General features: G+C 46.2%; 1 protein-coding gene and 1 long non-coding RNA gene across 24 annotated transcripts in view; both read right to left on the reverse strand.

Moving 5' to 3' along the window:
* Positions 1-13,659, reverse strand: part of PARD3 (par-3 family cell polarity regulator) — a 634,673-nt gene that overhangs the window by 582,036 nt on the left and 38,978 nt on the right. The window lies entirely within an intron of this gene.
* On the reverse strand, positions 6,042-10,724 carry LOC146399566 (uncharacterized). Its single transcript, XR_014818084.1, has 2 exons — positions 9,737-10,724; positions 6,042-9,561 (listed from the first exon to the last, which is right to left on the reverse strand). It is a non-coding gene; the product is annotated as an uncharacterized LOC146399566 (long non-coding RNA).

The raw sequence follows: 13,659 nt of genomic DNA on the forward strand, positions 1-13,659 counted from the left end.
TTGACCAAAAAATAAACAACTGAAAAGGTAAAATGAGAGAGGTTGAGAAATTATCAGAGAAGGAAAAAAGCAGTTTGGGAAACAAAGACCTCTAAGTGAAAAGTTCAATGGGCCTTCAGCTGCCTGAGCTCTGAGTGCTGGGCCAGGAACTTGTGTGAGCAGGGGTCCCCAACCCAAAGGCACAAAGACATAAGCACACACATGGTTAGAAGGCAGTTTTAAGAGAGAAGATGGGAGGAGATCCCATAGTGGTGCAGTGGGAACGAATCCGACTAGTATCCATCCATGAGGATGCAAGTTTGAGGCCTGGCCTCGCCCAGTGGGTTGGGGATCCAGTGTTGCTGTGAGATGTGGTGTAGGTCACAGACACAGCTCAGATCCCAAGTTGGCAGCTGTAGCTCCGACTCCACCCCTAATCTGGGAACTTCCATATGCCGCAGGTGTGACCCTAAAAAGACAAAAAAAAAAAAAAAAAGAAGATGGGAGTCACCACTGCGACTCAGCAGGTTAAGAACCCAACAAAGTCTAGAAGAGGATGCAGGTTCGATCTCTAGCCTTGCTCAGTGGATTAAGGATCCAGCATTGCTGCAAGCTGAGGCATAGGTCACAGATGCGGCTCGGATTTAGTCTTGCCGTGGCTGTGGTGCAGGCCTCAGTTGCAGCTCCAATTCAACCCCAGCCTGGGAACTTCTATACGCTGCAGGTGCAGCTATAAAAAGAAAAAAGGAAAAAAAATAAAAACAAATAAGATGACTTTCAGGGGTGCAGAAAAGCAAGCACTAGAGCCAGTTAGGACATGAGGGATGGTTTTGTGGGGGAAACAAGCAAAACACTGAGTTGAGCCCTAAAGACTCAGCAAGTCCCATATGAAAGGAGGCCCTGGAGCAGCAGGGCACCACAGCCAAGGAGCGGCACGTGGGACTCCGAGCAGTGTCGTGCCAGTAGATGTCTGGGAAAGCAGCTGGGGCAACCTGAAGATGGGGTGCCACAGTCTGTACTTGTTTCCATGGCAACAGAGAGCTTCTCGGGCTCATTCAGCACCTCTTACAGGCCAGATTCTGGGGAGAGAGCGCCGACTAGAAACATCAAGTGCTTGTTGCCATAGCACTTGGGTACCAAGGGGACAAGGCAGAATCAAAGGTGTACACTGACTGCAGTCAGGAAGCAGGGCACTGAAAAATGAAACAGGATAACAAGATGGAGAGGCAGGTGGAGCACAGTGGCTGGTTAATGCGCACCTCGTCCCTCTGGGCACAGGGAAACAAGGGACAGACGCAAGCCCTTGTGCACCTGAGCATCCTGAAAAAGTCAACCGATTTTGAGTCTTTATTATTATTATTACAGTTGATTTAAAACGTTGTGCCAATCTCTGCTGTACAGCAAAGTGACTCAGTCATAAATAAATACATATTTTTTTTTAGACTCCGACTGTTTTTACTTCAACCTCAATTAACTGAGCTAATGGGAGGCAACCAATAATGGCTTCTCGTTAATAACAAGCAGAAGCATCTTGAAAAGTGGCCTCCAGTTTTCTTTCGGATTTTGGTTGACAAACACTTCCACGCCTGCTACTGACGAAATCCAGGATGCTGCTGGACACACGTGCAGTGGCAACACCCTCTCTCAGTAAAGTTCCAACTGTAAAGAGGACAACAGCAGACTTTTTAATTACGACTTCTTTTTTTTTTTTTTTGGCCATGGCGTGCAGCAGCTTAATGTGGGATCTCAGTTTCAAGGCCAGGGATTGAACATGGGCTGTACCGGTGAAAACGCCAAGTCCTTATCACTAGACCACCAGGGAACTCCCTTTAATTATGACTCTTGAATGAATTTAGCAAAAATGTTTAAAGGACATAAGTACATAGAGGTGAAATGAAGCATTACTTTCTCAAATGTTGGTACGCTGGTGAGACTACAAAATTACAGCCATTCTAATAAGCAACATGGCAATATACAATAGTCTATTTCCTTTAACTCATGAATTCCTCTTCGGGAATCTAAAGACAATACTGGATATTTGGATATGTATTTACATATAAGTAATTTCAGTGCAGGGTTATGTACAAAAAACGAGTTAAATATCTAGAAAGAAAGGCTCTGTAAATATAGCCATACAAAGAAATATGTAAGCCATTTAAACATTAATATTATAACATTAATAGAAGAAAATGTTAATGTTTTTAAAGTAGCATATGATTATCTTAGTGTGATCTCCAAATTCATAAGAATATGGGGGGAAAAAGAAAATCCATAATGATAAGGGATGAGAAACCAAGATCCCCAAAGGCAGCGTGAATTCGCTTTTTGCAAACACAGGTGCAAATGTTTGTTTCCTTGAAAGTCTCTCTCATCTTCATCTCCTTATGTTGTTTCTTCCATTACTCCACTGGACTGAAGCACTTAAGAAGGTTCCCAGATCCAAGTTTACCACCCACAGCCCTGGCACTGTCGCTCTGCGAGGGTCAAGACAGGAGACTTTGGCAAAGGAGCCCTGACGTGGCCCTTGTCCACCTTTATGCTCTGAGCACCGGGCAGCAGAGCCAGGCAAAGGGCTCGGTGCCTGGCCCCAGCCCCAGCCGCTGCCCTACACACGTGCCACCACCTGTGAGCCCCACCCGGGCACGGGCACAGCTCGGATGGGTGTGACTCCGTCTAAACAGGCAAGTACCCAGTTCTCAGGGCCGAGCTCGAGCTCACTCACTGTCAAGCTCGGTGCTCCGCCCTTACTGCTCCCAAACCTGGGAACACACGTGCTCACACCTCCCCTCCCCAGGCTGCGGGAACTCCTGGACTTCTGCTTCCTCCAAAGCTGAATGAGTGCCATCGTCCACCGACCTCACTCTCAAACTGATCTCACTGTCAACACACCCTGGCTCCCCACGGAACCAAGCTGGCCCACGCTCTGCTGAGGCACACACTGCAGCCACCGGAGGGCGAGAGGACGAGGCTGACTCTCAGGACTGGCCGTTCCTCCACCGACCCCGCACACTGCAGCCTGGGGCCCTGGGCTCAGACCACCACCCCGACCAACCCTGTCACCCACCTCTACAACCTAAAAGACTGCCTGCAACTGGTCTGACAGAATCATCACCAAAGGACGCAGTCAGCCCTGCAGTCACTCTGACCGCTGTCCCACCAACTCATCCCACTCACCTCCATCCGGATGGAGCCAGGCTTTTCTCTTTTTTTTGGCCATCCCCAGGGGGATCAAATCTGTGTCCCAGTCCCCCAGAGATGCCGCCGATCCTGCTGTGCCACTGCCGGAACTCCAAGCCAGTCTTTAAACTGCTGGACAAGAACTGGCCGCTCTTCTGCGCTCCCTCCAGCACGTCACCAATTCCTTCTCAGTTAGCCGGCGCCTGGACCATGGACCCCTCCCGTGAATGTTAGCGGACCTGCATCTGCATATTCCACCACCACTTCAGGGACAGCCCCTCGAGGTCCCACACATGCCTCGCCTTTATCCTGGACCCTCCAATGCCTGACACAGCACCCACAGTTCCCTACGAGTGCTTGACATCCTCTATCCAAGGGCTTTTCGCAGCAGTAGGGTATGAAGACCAAGAGGTCATCAGTGTCCTTTCTGTCTGCCTCGGACATCCTTGGGGTGACCTCTAAGCCTCACTCTTCCAACCTATAAAATGGGGACGGCGCCACAACAGTATCTACCCCCCTCATTCATCGGGGCATTTGCATAATCACAGCAAGGACCACAGTCCTCGATTTACTCCCCAAAGCCCACGCCAATGTCACAGCAAGTGTGGATTAGGTACCCATTTATTTGACATCCGAGGAGCACTTACACACTGCAGTGGAGGAGGAACAGGAGCTGTGCTCTCCCAGAGGCCATGGTCTGATAGGAGCACAGGTGGGTAAGAAGGTGTCTAACAGTGTGTTACAATATAAGCATAAGCACATGGAAAATCCAATGGGATCACTAAGGAACAACAGGGCTGGGCCAGTGAGGGTGACAAAGAGACAGAGGAAATGCGTGTCTAAGGAGAGGGGACATTTGAGAAAGATGGGTTTGGTCAAAAAAGACTTTTTTTGGGGGGTGGGGGGAGAGGCAGTCCCTGAGGCATGTGGAAGTTCCTGAGCCAGGGATCAAACCCTCATCACAGCAGCAATCTGAGCCGCTTCAGTAATACCGCCAGGTCCTTAACCCACTGTGCCATCAGGGAACTCCAATAAAGACGTCTTAACCAAACACTGCTGGAGATTGAGGAAAATAGCAAAAACGGAACATAGAATTGCTCTCTTCTCCATTCAATTACTTCAGCTCGGAAAGGATTATACCAGATGACCTGGCCTCAATGTCTCACAGTTTTCTCATTTTAAAACTAGAACAATACTTTTAGCACTTTACATACCATGAAAAATCAACCAAAATGCTCCAAATAACTCAAAGGTCTTTAAAAAAATAATAGGAGATACATCTGCATGGTCATTAACCCTGACAGATTGATTACTGAGCATTTTAAAGAATTACACTAGACCACAAATCTTTAATGTCAATGTTTTCTTTGTATCTCCAGCATTCTTCGGCTACACTTTCACCTGCTCCACACAACGGCCCGCAGCCATCCCACGTGCTGAGAATGACAGGTCCCTGAAACATGCCTTCTCATTAACTCAGCAGACACTGGCTTCGGGGGCACGATGGCTGCCATTTATTTTCAAAGGGCGCCAGCTCTGCTCCAGCACCTCCTCCTCCTAGACTGACAACATCCGTCTGTGTCTGAAATTGGCTGGGAGGCCTAAATGCCTCTTTACCTAAACTCCCAGCTGCTGAGTCTCTGTGACTCTTTTTTTAAGTGATATTAATTCAGAATGAGGAAGGGGTGGGGGAGTCCCCTGCTCTGATCTACCCAGACCACCAAAGCCAACTTCATCTTATTAAAATACAGTCCCAATCACTTAATTCCCCTTCTCGAAAACCTTCAATGGCTCCCAATTACTTCCTAAATTACGTATCAGCTGATGGTCCAACATTCAAGATGCTCCATGACACACTGCCATTTTTTCTGGCTTATCTTCCACCTGCAGCTACATTATCCAGCCAAGCATTCCCTGCAGCTCAGACACAAGCCATCCGTCATCTCTGTGACTTGCCTCGGTGTCCCAGCCAACAGGCCCACAGCTCTCTTTTTCTCTTAACATCAACTCAATGCCATCTCTCTCCCAAGTCTTCGCTGGTTATTCAGCCATTGATCATCCTGCCTGCATTTGAGCTGCAAAAGCACTTTCTCCCTCAGATGAAAACTATCCCTTTTTGCCTGGAATTCCAAGTATTCTTCAACTAAGCTTATACCTCTAGCCCTGAACTAGCCTGCAAACTCCCTGAAGACAGAGCTTGGACATCTGACTCAACCCATCACCTCTGCTAAGCACCCTGCACACAATGGCTTACCCGCATTTGATAAAGTGCCCTTCATACAACTTTTTCGTTACAGAGGCCCTGAGTGTCAGGAAGAACAGAGCTTGTAGGTAAAAGGGCGCTTCGGCCGCTTTTGAGCAGGTGCATCACAGGATTGGAGCTTATGCAGTGGAGCAGGGTGGCCTACGAGAGTGGAAAGCTCTAGACTGGGAGTCAAAACTAGCCTGCCACTCACCAGGTATGTAACTGTGGACAGATGACTCACCCCTTGGACCACAGGAACCTACCCCGGAATGTCTGCTCTGGGAGGAAATTAGAGGGCACGAATAAACTGCATGTCAAGTTCCCGTTCCAGTGTCCTGGTGGTGGTGCCTGCGATGACCGAGGTTACATGGGGACTCTGGGAAGAGAGCATGGGACCTGTTCTCAGGATCCACCAGCCTGGAAAGCTGGGTACCAAGGAGAGGCCATGGATTTGCCATCCTCAGACCCTATGACCTTCAAGGGCTAATCTTCCTGGATTTGGGGAGGCTTTGGGAGGTTCCTCTGGGAACTCAAAACCCTAAAAGTCTATGGGGCTATTCTGGAATGAAGTCCAAGTGCTCCTCTGGGAGATGCGGAGGAGGGGAGGGCAGGGGGAAGACCTGGTAATTAAAGGCTGTCATTTTAAATTTTTTTTTTTTTTTTTTTTTTTTTTTTTTGGTGGGTGCCCCTGGCATGCAGAAGTTCCAAGACAGGGATGGAGCCTGTGCCACAGCAGGGACAACACCAGATCTTTAACCACTAGGCCACCAAGGAACTCCCTAAAAGCTATCATTTTAAAACATGCAAGCATTCAAGATTTTCATCAAAAAACTACACAAAAGTAAATTTGTAAAGTTTTTTAAAAGTTTGTACTTCTTTGATTAAAATGTTCTGGCCTCTGAAAGCAAATGTGGACAAATTCACCATAGCAGGTACTCCTGGGAAGGCAGGCCATCCCAGCTGCTGGACCCAGCATCGCTCAGCCTCCTGGGTTCATTTTCTGGGGACAGCAATAATAATCGCGCCCACCAGACAGGACTGTGAAACTAAAAGAGTCCCGTGTGTGGCACAGTGCAGTGCCTGGCACATGGGCATACACAGCTAACATTTGCTGCTCCTGCCACCATCACTATCAAGATCACTGCCATGCAATTAAACTTCTGTCTGTGTGTTGTCGGTGCAAAACAATTTTCTAAAACCAAAAAATACTGACACAAAACTGAGAAAGAAATAACATCAGCCAGTCCCACCCATGTTAAGCCTTTTTTTTTGGGGGGGGGGGTGTCTGGTTTTAATGCCAGCCAAGGAACAGTTTTCACAACCTCTTTCAATTTCGTGGTCTATCTCATGAAGCAATAGGTGTTTAGGCAAAGACACACACATGCCCAGGCTGGTATATTTAAAAGAACCAATCTGATAGAAATGAACACCCTGTACTTTTAGGCAGAAACAAAGCAGGTTTTCCACGGGGTGAGCTCAGCCCTTGTTTAATGGAGTGGCACAGAAATAGAGCAAATTAAAATGACACTATTTCCTAACAGCTCACAGGATAAGCCACTGCAGGTGGATCACACCTGGAAACAAGCTCAGGTCAGCCCTTGACAGGGGTAAGTAGTCGCGGATCCAAAGACCAAGGAAGTTCTTCAGTCCCAAAGGCAGGACAGCCTGCATCGGGCCCACCAGCAAAGCACAAGGATGCCAACGTGCCTCTGAGGGTTTCTGCTTTTTCCAACAACACTGAAACGCCTCGGCAGGTCCACAACAGAAGTACATCCATCAGATTACAAGTTCCGCATCGAAGCGACGCTCAGGCCCGTTTGAATTTAATGAATAAACCAAGTGAACATGGTTAGAGGTGAATAGATTCCGAAGATAAAAACAGATTTTGCAGAGTGCATGTTTGAAGTCCGTCCTCTCATGGCAGCTAATGTCTCTGAAACCCTGTGTTGGGGCAAAATTCTACATTTGCTATGGAAGCAGTGGCTGAAGCAGCTGGTGGGCAGGCTGGTCCATCAGCAGCTGTCAGAACTCACAGAATGACGGTGGCAGGAATGTCTTCACCCCATTAAACGTGTGGATGTGTGTCCTTTGCTGTTGTAGGTATGTTGTAGACACGTCGTGTGTAGTGATGCTGTTTGCAGCTATGCAGGTGTGTTGTAGATATGTAGGTGGGTGACACACTTTGAGCCAGTAACGCTTCAAAACAGCCAGGACAAACATAACTGTGCTAGCTGTCGGAACAAAGGAAATTACACTCAAGTTGGCAACCATCAAGTTGTTCCCTGAGAGACTGGATGATATTAAAAATGTGACTGGGAAGTCACCCAAGTGATTTTATTAGCAGAACTTCAAAATGCTTTACTTCCTGTTCAGAAATGGACCTACGACCTCACATATCAAGGACATAGTGCAAGTTCTGACATACGCATCCTTAAGGATTTTTTTTTTTTTAAGTCTTTTTAGGGCCACACCCATGGCATATAGAGGTTCCCAGGCTGGGGGTCCAATCGGAGCTACTGCTGCCAGTCTACACCACAGCCACAGCCACACCAGATCCAAACCTCCATGTGCCACGGGTGCAGCCTTAAAAAGACAAAAGACAAAAAACAAATAAGTAAATAAATAAAATAGAATATGGCACAGATGAACCTATCTCTAGAAGAGAAACAGATATTTCTCTAAAAGAGATAAAATCAGGAACCAACCTTCCAAAGAAAGAAAAATTTCATTCTCCACCCTCTTAAAGCAGCTAAAATCACTTTTGCTTCAAATCACTTGGCACCAAAATGTGACAGATCTGGAGCTCCCACTGTGGTTCAGCTTTGGCGAACCCAACAAGTGGCCATGAGGATGTGGGTTCAATCCCTGGCCTCGCTCAGTGGGTTAAGGATCTGGCCAGGAGCTGTGGTGTAGGTCACAGACATGGCTCAGATCTGTCATTGCTGTGGCTGGGGTGCAGGCTGGCGCTACAGCTCTGATTTGACCCCTAGCCTGGGAACTTCCATATACTACATGTATAACCCTAAGAAGACAAAAAAAATTAAAAATTTTCTTCAGAATTTTTTAAAAGATGCTCAACATCATTAATCATTAGAGAAAGGCATAGTAAGACCTCAGCAAAATACACTTATTAGAAAGGCTCAAAAATTCTGAGATTATCAAGTGCAAAAGAAGATGTGGAACAGCTAACTCTCATTGGCTGCAAGTACAAATTTACAATGAAATAATCTCTCGATTAAAGTAAAGCATACACTTCCCATGTGACCCAGCAATTCCATTTAGGTATAGCTCTAAAAAGCTAAAAAAAAAAGACAGATCCACAGCAATGTTTCAAATTTCACTAATCTAATTCCAATATTTTTCAAAGGACATTTTATTCCATGGTGCAGTCATGATTCAAAACAAAAGGAAGCCATTTAGCTTGAAACTATTAAAATAAACCCTGCTAATTCTTCTTGGGTCTGCTCCCAAGCAGCTTGCAGGAAGTCATTGGAAACACACTACATTTTGCAGCTATTGTTAAGCGAGATAAGTCTCCTCCACTTTACCAAGTATTACTCTTCAAATGCAGAATGTATTTTAATAGGTGAAACTTTTTCTAAATATTACTATTTCTGTAGTTAAAGCTCTAGAAGGGGGTGAAGGATTCTTTTTGATGTTTCAGCCATATGGAAAGCAGGATGCAAGCGAAATCCACCTACACAGCAATATTCAAATAATGCTAAAAACCTAAGGCAATGAACGTCCTTCCCACCATCAAACTTAATTTCCAAAGTACGCAACTTAAGTAGAAGCATCCTTCTTGTGGAGCCTTTCTCCTGATCGTTACGGGTCCAGCGTCACCTGCATGGCCTGGGACCCTGTCTGAAGTGGGGCCTCTCAGTCTCATCTTGGACCTGCTGAACCAGAGTCTTCATTTTCACAGGATCCCCAGTGTCCACATGAAAGCTGAAGAAGCGCTGCTCTAGGGAGTTCCACTGCGGCTCAATGGGTTACTAACACAACGAGTAGCCATGAAGATGTGGGTTCGATCCCAGCCTCACTCAGTGGGTTAAGGATCAGGCACTGACTTGAGCTGCACTGTAGGTCATAGATGCTGCTTGGATCCAGCGTTACAGTGACCGTGGTGTAGGCTTGCAGCTGCAGCTCTGATTCAACCCCTAGCCTGGGAACTTCCATATGCCACAGGTACAGCCCTAAAAAGACAAAAAGAAGAAGTGCTGCTCTAGGAGAGTATGGCATTTAGAAAAATACAGAAACAAAGCTAATGAAATAGCAACAGAAAAACAATAAAACTCATAAAACCTGGCCTCCTACATGTGGCGGTGATAAAACCCCAAGTTTTACTGTAATATCTGATGGACCTAATGTGCACACCCTAAAATAAGGGACCTGGAAGTTCCTGTCGTGGCACACAGGAAACGAATCAGACTAGGAACCATGAGGTTGCCAGTTCAATCCTTGGCCTCCTCAGTGGGTTAAGGATCCGGCGTTGCCATGAGCTGTGGTGTAGGTCGCAGACACCGCTCAGATCCTGCATTGCTGTGGCTGTGATGTAGGCCGGCAGCTATAGCTCCGATTGGACCCCTAGCCTGGGAACCTCCATATGCCGCAGGTGTGGCCCTAAAAAGCAATAAATAAATAAAAATAAAATAAAATAAAATAAAATAAAATAAAATAAAATAAAATAAAATAAAATAAAATAAGGACCTGAAATTGTCCTCAACTACAAGCCAGGGCTGGCCTCAGAAAATAAGATGTGTGATTACACTTTCAAATTTATGGGAAACTGCAAGTTAATTCTGTAGTCTGCAGATAAGAAAATTGATATGCAAGGTTACAAAAATGACTGCTGACCTGGACTTGCATTATTTGGAATGATTCTCCATCTCTGTCTCTCAGCCAGAACTCTACCCAGGATCTTTGCCTTCTTCCTCTCAGGTCAGATCAAAAGAAGCTTCCACATGCCTCTGTTCCCACCGCATCTTCAGATGTTCATCACTCATCACCTGCTGCAACGCTCTTACCCTGATCCTCTGCCTGTCCCCTCTCCAAGTGAGACCCCCAACAGGTCCCTGCCCACCTGGTCTTCCTCAGATATCAGCAGGAATCTCACCTACTCAGGACCTCACAGCTCCCACCTCTTAGGGAACAGAGGAGAAATGCCCATGTCTGTACCTGCACAGGTGTGTCTGTCCCCACTCACCTCCCAGGAGGGGCACTGGCCCACCGGCTGAGTCCTCCTTGCTCAGACGTGGCTTCCGACCCAGGATTTGTCTCTCACCCAATCTGCAAGGCCATGTCCCACGTCCTCCCTGGGGCCAAAGCCACTCTCTGTGTCCCGGAAGGATTCACGGGCAAGGACATTCACTTCCCTTGGCCTGTCCTGTGGGCAGGTTCTCGCAGGTGAATGACCCTACTGTGGGTCCCGTTAACAGGACAAGGCCGGGAGGTAAATGCCACTGACTGCTTCCTGCTTCAGCCTGCAGCAGAAGGAGTTTCTCCCAAGTTGGTACCCAAGCTCGTGCAGTTCAAGTCAAGCTCTGGATGAAGGGGGAGGGGAAGGATCCCTCGCTGAGACTTTCTTCACCACAATGCTAAATGCATCAGGGTAGTGTGCCCCTCATTACTTTCCAGAGGCCTCACAGAATGCCAAGTATTATAGCCCCAAAGCAAAGATGAATCTCATTTTCTTTCTTTCCTTTGTTTTTCCTCTGTCTTTTTGTCTTTTTAGGGCCACACGCATGGCATACGGAGGTTCCCAGGCTAGGGTCTAATCAGAGCTGCTGCTGCCGGCCTACGCCACAGTCATAGCAATGCTGGATACAAGCCGCGTCTGCAAGCTACACCACAGGTCACAGCAACACCGGATTCTTAACACACTGAGCAAGGCCAAGGATCGAACCCGCAACCTGATGGTTTCTACCTGGATTCGTTTCCGCTGAACCATGACGGGAACTCCAAATCTTATTTTCTAAAATACTCAAGTGCTAGGACACCATGTATCTCTAAGCATTGTACACGATGCCCGGTACCAACGAAGTGCTCAACAAACATTGGTTGAATCAATAAATGCGTTTCCTTTTTTTGTTTTCCCATTTATCGCACACAGAGACTACATTGAATTAAAGAGCCAAAAAAAAAAAAAAATTTAAAAAAAGACTTGAAGAGCTTCAAGGGAAAAAAAATCTGCCTGAGGCAGAGCTTACTTAACTCTTCCTCTACTTTTCCTCCTCTTCCAAAAAGCAAATTTCATTCAATGAGGAAGCTCTTCAATAGACATAAATTTAAATGAAAAAACTCACCCCGCTGTAAGAGACCACTGGGCAGAAATGCAAACAGAAACGCAAAAAATACACTGTTAATGGCTCACATGATGGTTCTTCACTAAAGGAAAAAAACAGCTATCAGAGTTCCTGTCATGGCTCAGTGGTCAAGGAACCTGACTAGTATCCATGAGGACAAGGGTTCAATCCCTGGCCCCGCTCAGTGGGTTAAGGATCTGGTGTTGCCGTGAGCTGTGGTGTAGGTCAAAGATGAGGCTTGGATCTGGCGTTGCTGTCGCTCTAGCGTAGGCTGGCAGCTGCAGCTCCGATTAGACTTCTAGCCTGGCAGCCTCTATATGTCAAAAAAAAAAAAAAAAAAAAAAAAAACCAGCTATCAAAAGACTCCACATAGTTCCCGTCATGGCTCAGTGGTTAACAAATCCAACTGGGAACCACGAGGTTGCGGGTTCAATCCCTGGCCTCACTCAGTGGGTTAAGGACCTAGCGTTGACATGACCTGTGCTGTAGGTCACAGACGTGGCTTGGATCCTGCATTGCTGTGGCTGTGGTGTAGGCCTGCAGCTGCAGCTCCGATTGGACCCCTAGCCTGGGAACCTCCATATGCTGTGGGAGCGGCCCTAGAGAAGGCAAAAAAGACAAAAAAATAAACTAAAAAAAAAAAAAACATAACTGGGAGCTCACTGATCTAAGGAGTAAATAGGCCTATTTATTGGCTAAGATCCACCTATACTGCATGAATAAGCATTTACACAAATGTCAACCTTCATCCAAAAACGCATGATCTTAGCTTTTTTTTTTTTTTTTTGTCTTTTTGCCATTTCTTGGGCCGCTCCCGCGGCATATGGAGGTTCCCAGGCTAGGGGTCGAATCGGAGCTGTAGCCACCAGCCTACGCCAGAGCCACAGCAACGAGTGATCCGAGCCGTGTCTGCAACCTACACCACAGCTCACGGCAACGCCGGGTCCTTAACCCACTGAGCAAGGGCAGGGACTGAACCCGCAACCTCATGGTTCCTAGTCGGATTCGTTAACCACTGCGCCACGACGGGAACTCCTGATCTTAGCTTTTTAGTGAGGATTGACTATCTTTGAGAGATGTGTCCTACAGAAAATGTAGGCAGATCCTTTACATCCCCTAAAAGCACGAGTCATTAATACATCAATTACAAATCTGCTGTTAAATGCTATCACACCTGACACTATCAAACACAGGACAGAATCTTTGCAAACGTGATAATAAAGCTGATCCAAAATGAAGAGTAGAAATCAAAACATTTGATGATTCAAAGATTTACTCTAAAACACTTAAGAAAAAATATTTCCATGGAGTTCTATGCCTTGTATTCACAATGCAGCAAGGAAGCTGCAATAAATATATTTGCAAAAACAGACACACTCAGCAGATGGAACTTGAGCTTTAAAATATGGCCTTAACATGTTCATTTAACTACCAAGATTACTTCTCATTCATACCCAGGCATCTAGGAAAGTGATAGCCATTTGCACAGCAAATGAATCACTAGCAGAACCAGGCGGCACACCAAAGGGGCTGACACATTTCCTTGGATTCAAAATAAAGTCATCCAAACATCTCATTTTCATCCTACCATAGCCTTATCTAATTCTTTAATTTTCTCTTTACTTTGATGAAGCTCTTAATTATAAACCAAAACATAGAAAATGCATCTATAAACCCTCCACCCTTCAACAAATAACATTCGGGTACGACCTTAGTTACAGCGTGTTCAGCACTGTTCTAATTGTCGGGTGCATTTAATTTTGAACCTTTTTTCACTTAACCCAGCATAACCTTTGTTCACTCTGCTATAAAGCCTTTATATCCATTTCATGGCCACATATGATTTCTTCTAATGGACAATCTGTGGCTTACATAACGATTTTCCTGTTGTTGGACCTTAGAAGTCATTCTGATGATTTCAGAGTTTAACTAATGCGGGCTGAATGTCCTCAC

The sequence above is a fragment of the Sus scrofa genome, chromosome 10 (genome assembly GCF_054392235.1).
Source record: "Sus scrofa isolate SSC_HxYL_T2T_F1_AM1 chromosome 10, Sscrofa_HxYL_maternal_Yorkshire_Landrace_v2.0, whole genome shotgun sequence".
NCBI classification, from domain to species: Eukaryota; Metazoa; Chordata; class Mammalia; order Artiodactyla; family Suidae; genus Sus; species Sus scrofa.